Genomic DNA, 7,047 nt, shown 5'->3' on the forward strand with positions numbered 1-7,047 from the left:
AGAGAGAGAGAGAGAGAGAGAGAGAGAGAGAGAGAGAGAGAGAGAGAGAGAGAAATTTTAAAATTTAATGAAAATGAAGGTACAACATACCCAAACTTAAGGGACACAATTAAAGCAGTGGTAAGAGGAAAACTCATAGCTCTGAGTGCCTCCAAAAAGAAACTGGAGAGAGATTACACTAGCAGTTTAACAGCACAACTGAAAGCTCTAGAACAAAAAGAAGCAAATATGCTCAAGAGGAATAGACAGCAGGAAACAATCAAACTCAGGGCTGAAATCAACCAAGTCGAAACAAACCAAAAACAAACAAACAAACAAACAAAAAAATCAACAAAACCAGGAGCTCGTTCTTTGAGAAAAATCAACAAAGATAGATAAACCCTTAGCCAGACTAACCAGAAGGCACAGAGACAATATCTAAATTAACAAAATCAGAAATGAAAAGGGAGATATAACAACAGAACCTGAGGAAATTCAAGGAGTCATCAGATCCTACTAAAAATGCCTATACTCAACAAAAAACAGAAAATCTGGATGAAGTACACAATTTTCAAGACAGAAACCCAATACCAAAGTTAAATCCAGATTAGGTAAACCGTCTAAACAGTCCCATAACCCCTAAAGAAGTAGAAGCAGTCATTAAAAGTCTCCAAAACAAAACTTCCCAGGACCAGATGGGTTTAGTGCAGAATTCTATCAGACCTTCAAAGAGGACCTAATACCAATACACTTCAAACTATTACACACACACACACACACACACACACACACACACACACACACACACACACACACAAGACGGAACACTACCGAATTCACTTTATGAAGCCACAGTTATGCTGATTCCACACAAAGACTCAACAAAGAAAGAGAAATTCAGATCAATTTCCCGTATGAACATTGATGCAAAAATATTTAATAAAATCCCCACAAACTGGATGCTCACAGTCATCTATAGGATGGAACACAGGGCCCCCAATGGAGGAGCTAGAGAAAGTACCCATGGATCTGAAGTGGTCTGCAACCCTATAGGCGGAACAACAATATGAACTAATCAGTACCCCCAGAACTCCTGTCTCTAGCTGCATATGTAGCAGAAGATGGCCTAGTCAGCCATCATTGATCAGAGAGGCCCCTTGTTCTAGCAAACTCTATATGCCCCAGTAAAGGGGAATGCCAGGGCCAAGAAGTGGGAGTGTGTGGGTAGGGGAGCAGGGTGGGGGGACGGTATAGGGGACTTTGGGGATAGCATTTGAAATGTAAATGAAGAAAATATCTAATTTAAATAAATAAATAAATAAATAATTCCCACAAACCAAATTGAAGAACATATCAAAATGATCATTTCATCATGATCAAGGTGGCTTCACCCCAGGGATGCAGGGATGGCTCAGTATACAGAAATCTATCAACATAATCCACTACATAAACAAACTCAAAGAAACACACACACACACACACGCACACAAACATGATCATTTCATCAGATGCTGAAAAAGCATTTGAGTAAATTCAACATGCCTTCATGTTAAAAGTCTTGGAAAGACCAGGAATTCAAGGTCCATACCTAAACATAGTAAAGCAATATACAGCAAACCAGTCTCCAACATCAAACTAAATGGAGAAAAACTTAAACAACTCCACTAAAATTGGGGACAAGGCCACCCACTATCACCCTATCTATTTAATATAATACTTGAAGTTCTAGCTAGAGTAATTAGATAACAAAAGGAGGTCAATGAGATACAAATTGGAAANGAAGAAATCAAAATATCACTATTTGCAGATGATATGATAGTATATTTAAGTGAACCCAAAAATTCCACTAGAAAACTCCTACAGCTAATTAACAACTTCAGCAAAGTGGCTAGATATAAAATTAACTCAAAAAAATCACTAGCCTTCCTCTACTCAAAGGATAAATGGGAAGAGAAAGAAATTACAATAGTCACAAACAATATAAAATATCTTAGTGTGACTTTGTGTAACCAAATAAGTTCTAAGAAAGGGGAACAAAATATCCACAAGAGAAAATATGGAAACAAGACTGGAGCAGAGACTGAAGGAAAGGCCATCCAGAGACTGCCCCACCTGGGAATCCATCCCATATACAGTCACCAAAACTGGATGCTATTGAGGATTCCCGGGAGTGCTTGCTGACAGAAGCCTGATATTGCTATCTCCTGATAAACAGGCAGATGTTCACAGCCAACCATTGGAGTGAGTGTGGGGTCCCTGATGGAGGAGTTGGAGAAGAGACTGAAGGAGTTGAGGGGGGTTTGCAACCCCATGGAGGGAACAACAGTGTCAACCAGTCAGAACCCCTGGAGCTCCCGGGGGACTAGACCACCAACCAAAGAGTACACATGGAGGGACCCATGGCTCTGGGTGCATATGGGGCAGAGGTTGGCCTTGTTGGACATCAGTGGGAGGAGTGGTCCTTGGGCCTGAGGGTATTTGATGCCCCAGTTTTGGGAAATGCCATGGCAGGAAGACAGGAGTGGGTAGGTGGGTGGGTGAGTATCCTCATAGGGGCAGGGCGGTACAGGATGGGGTAGAGGGTTTGGGAAGATGAGACCTGGAAAGGAGAAAACATTTGAAATGTAAATAAAGAAAATATCCAGTTAAAATTTTTTTTTAAAAAAAAATCTATCTCCTGTATCACCTAAATAACTAAATTGCTCAGGAGCAAATTGAACAAGAATGTCTAATATCTTATGTATTGAAAACTATAAAATACTGCTGAGAAAATTACAGAGTAGGGCAGAAATCTAGCAGATAAGGAACATTCCATAACTCTAAACTAGAAAACTCTGCATTATTAAAATGCCATTTCTCTCCCTAACTGATCTATAAACTAAGTATAATCTGTATAAAAATCCAAGCAGAGTATTTTACACAAATTGAACAGATTCTAAAAGTTGTACAAAATTCAAAAGACCTAGAAAAGGTTTTTTAAAGTATGTTCCAACAAATATTGGAACATTTACAATATTTACTGTAAAGCCACAGGAGTTAGACAATGTGGGATCAATGAGAGGCCAGGAATAAATCCTCTCATTTATGGTCAATTCACTTTCAACAAAAGTACCAAGACGGTTCAATGAGAAAATGAACAGCCTTTTTACTACATGGTTTGGGGACAATTAGAAATCCACTTGCAAAAGAAAAAATTAAAGGCTGCATACAAAAATTAATTTATAATGTATCCTATACTGTTATAGAAGAATTAAAACTATATAACTTCTAAAATAAAATAGGAAAAATATGAGCTTTATGATTTAAGTTGTAGAAATCAGAAATTATTAAAATTAATTGTTTTGCTTCAACAGAAATGGTTAAAAATTAAAGACAAGCTAAAGACTAGGATATAATAATACAAATCATATATGGGAAGACACAAACAACTGTTGAAATTCAATAAGAAAAAGACTATCAAAAGTTTTAAATGGTTTGATGGCTATTCTTGGTTCTCAACTTGACTACATCTGGAATAAACTAAAATCCAAAACTGGTGAGCATATCTGTGGGACTGAGGGATTGTCTACATTGGGTCGGCTTGTGGGCATGTCTTAGGAGAATCATTGTTGTGGTTTAAATATATTTGGCCCAGGAAGTGGCACTATTTGGAGGTGTGGCCTTGTTGGAATAGGTGTAATCTTGTTGGATGAGGTGTGTCTCTTTGGGTGTAGGCTTTGAGAGCTTCCTCCTAACTGCCTGAGGATGCCAGTCTTCTCCTGTTTGCCTTCAGAATAAGATGTACAACTCTAAGCTCCTCCTGCCATGCTCCAGCCTTGATGATAATGGATTGAACCTCTTAACCTGTAAGCCAGATCCAATTAAATGTTGTTCTTATAAGAGTTGCCTTCGTTCTTCTCCCTGATTGATCAGCTTCTGAATTCCCCTGGAGATTCAGGCAGCCCTGGAAGTCACTGCTTGATACTGCAGCCAGGATCTGGATCAGTATGGCCAATGTGTAGCAGTCCAGCTAGAGTTGTGGCATCGAGATTGTCACCCCCTTAAGACGAGCATTGCTTGCTGCAAGTCCTCCCACCCCATCATCTACAAGATCCGACAGGCCTGTGCTGAGCTGTTTGAAGCCTTTAAGGAGTGTCTTCACTTGGATGAGGCAGCAGTTGGCAACTGTGCCAAACACGTGCACCACTTCCTACAGTGTGTTGATCACGTGCAGCCACTAAGTTCATACAACTGGAGAGGCACAGACCCTGCCTGCCTCCTGACAAACCCCTTGGACTTTGAGAAAATGGACATGAGCTTGCCTAGAAGAATAACAAGAGTTTTGGAGTCTTGAGGGCCCTGCTGTGGGTCTGGCTCTCCTGGACATCAGGATGCTAAATAAAGAAAAAGAGTTACCTTCATCATTGTTTCTGTTCACAATAGTAAAACCCTAAGATTTGAAGTGAGAAGACCTACTCCACTGTGTGCTATATCATTTCCTGAATTTGAGAAATGTAACATACAAGAGTGGAGAATGTGAGTTACATAGTAAGCATGAATGTATGCATTTCTTTTTATGTATGAATTTCTTTCTACTTTTGACTGCCCTGAATTCTTCACAATGATAGGTGATAAACTCCCAAGCACCCTTTCTTCCCTAAACTGCTTTTCTTCTGGGTATTTATCAAGCCAGATAAATGAAACTAGAACATACATACTATCTTATTAGTGAATCACAAAAGCATTTTGATATCTAAAAGCCAGAGGCAATAACTGTGTATTGTATCATTCCACATATATAACATTCTTTACATTCTTTTTATATTTATTTATTTGATGTATATGAATGTTTTGTCTGCATAGATATATGTTCACTTTGTGCATACTTGGTGCCCCTGGATGTCAGAAGATGTCAGTTCCCCTAGAACTGGAGTTACACATTGTTGTGAGGCACAATGTGGAAGATGAGAAATGAACAAATGTCTTATTTATTTATCATTTAAAATTTTTTGTCATATATCCCAGCTGAAGTTTAATAAATACTCTTATACACTGAACCATCTCTCCTGTCCTTTATGGATCTGACATTTTCAAGTAGCAAATGTATATCTCTAGAAAGTAGATCAGGCTGGGTATGGTGGTGGACACCTTTCATGCCAGCATTTGAGAGGAAGAGACAGATCTCTGAGTTTGGAGCTAGGCTGATCTACAGAATGAGTTCCAGGTCATAAGGCTGCATACACAGAGAAGCCTTGTTTTTCAAAACAACCCCAAACAAAATAACCTCCCTAACTCTTTTCTTCAGCACACAACACATGTAAAATCTCCATAGCACCATTATCCATATCGCAAATTTCTGATCTCATGTTTCTTTCTAATTTTTCATGTATGTGATGTAGAAGGGGGTTCTGTTCTCCATGGAATGAAGAGAACCTAGGAATACAGATCAGAAATATATACTAGAGTCCTTTATGAAAAGTATATATATAGTTTTCAAATGGATAGATAGATAGATAGATGGATGGATAGATAGATAGATAGATAGATAGATAGATAGATAGATAGATAGATAGATAGATAGATAGATAGAATGTGCAAGAATGCCTGTGTGCACATGTGTATGTTTATGCATGCCATGGTGTACCTGTGGAGGTCAGAGGACAACGTCCATCTGCTAGTTCTCTGCTTCTATGGTTTCAGTCCTGCAGATCAAACCTGTTCATCAGACTTTGTGGCAAGCACCTTCCCTGTTGAGCCAACTTGCCAGCACTTTGCTACATTTGTGATAATTTTAATTCAACAGAACTTCTTAGATTTAAATTCATAGGAATAAAGTTGTCAAGACAGCCATTTTCTCCTCTCCTGATTGATAGCTTTTCAATTCATTTTTTACTTATCCGTGGCTGCTATTAAAATCTATTTTTGTTGTACTATCCTTTTACTACATCCTTAGGAAAATAAAACTTTGGAATTAAGGGAAGCAACATATAAAATATCAGGCTTAAAAGATGTGGATCTAAGATCATTCTAAAGTAATTTTCTCAACGTACAATGGCATAATTATTTGTGACTCCTGAGTCAATAAATTGACTTAGGAGAGAGAGAGAGAGAGAGAGAGAGAGAGAGAGAGAGAGAGAGAGAGAGAGAGAGAAGAGCAGGAAAGGATGCTCAACAGGTAAAGTGCATAAAATGTTATCCTGATGAATGAACCCATATACCCATATAAAGGTAGAAGGAGCAATAAAACAGACTTTGCAAAGTTGTCCTCTCACCTCCATATTCAAGCCCTGGCACACATATACACTGTTTATACAACACACACGCACACGCATACACACACACACACACACACACACAAATAGTAATTGTAATGATGATGGTGGTGATGATGATGATAATGCAAACACACTGAAGTATAGCTCTTCTTAAGCCAAAATGCAAATTAAAAGGTAAGTTATACTCAGAATTGCAAATTGAATCTTCCATGACCATAGTTATTAAGTTTAGTCTCTGCACAGATAGGCCATAAGGAAAATCATTACTTTAAGGATTAACATTAGGTACTGTTGAGCTCATACCTGCTTTTTTTGTTAATTCCTAGCATTGGGGAGTAAGGGAGACAATAAAAAATGGAGAAACAATCCACACTGGGAACTGCTCCACAGAACAGATACACACCTGGTCTGTGTAACCTGTTTTCCCCCATTCAACAATTAGAAGGCAGCAGAAGTAATGGGGACTAATAATAATTGGAGTAGGGGAAACGACTGACAGTGAAGAAGAGAAGACAAAAAAAAATAGGTAAAGTATATAGCCAAAAGAGAAATCAGTTATCTGGTTGAACCAGTCACCAAACTTAGCTTCTCACAAGGCCACCTGACCCTATAACACCTTTAATGCCACTCTCCCCACCCGACACTCCACACCCCACCTCATGATGAAAATTTGCCTGCATTTAAACACCTATGAAAGATGCCTCTGGAAGGGTCTATGTGTGGGAGTGGGTAGGAATGGGGCTGGAATATTCCAGAGTTTTAACTGAGGCAGGGAAAACCACAATGAATGTGGGAGCCAAAATACCGATGAACT

The 7,047-nt window shown here is 38.8% G+C and overlaps 1 pseudogene; it reads left to right on the plus strand.

Moving 5' to 3' along the window:
- The first annotated feature begins 2,483 nt into the window (after positions 1 to 2,483).
- Positions 2,484 to 4,241, plus strand: LOC110314548 (annotated as a pseudogene).
- Positions 4,242 to 7,047: the final 2,806 nt, after the last annotated feature.

This window comes from Mus pahari, chromosome X, assembly GCF_900095145.1.
Source record: "Mus pahari chromosome X, PAHARI_EIJ_v1.1, whole genome shotgun sequence".
Taxonomy (NCBI): domain Eukaryota; kingdom Metazoa; phylum Chordata; class Mammalia; order Rodentia; family Muridae; genus Mus; species Mus pahari.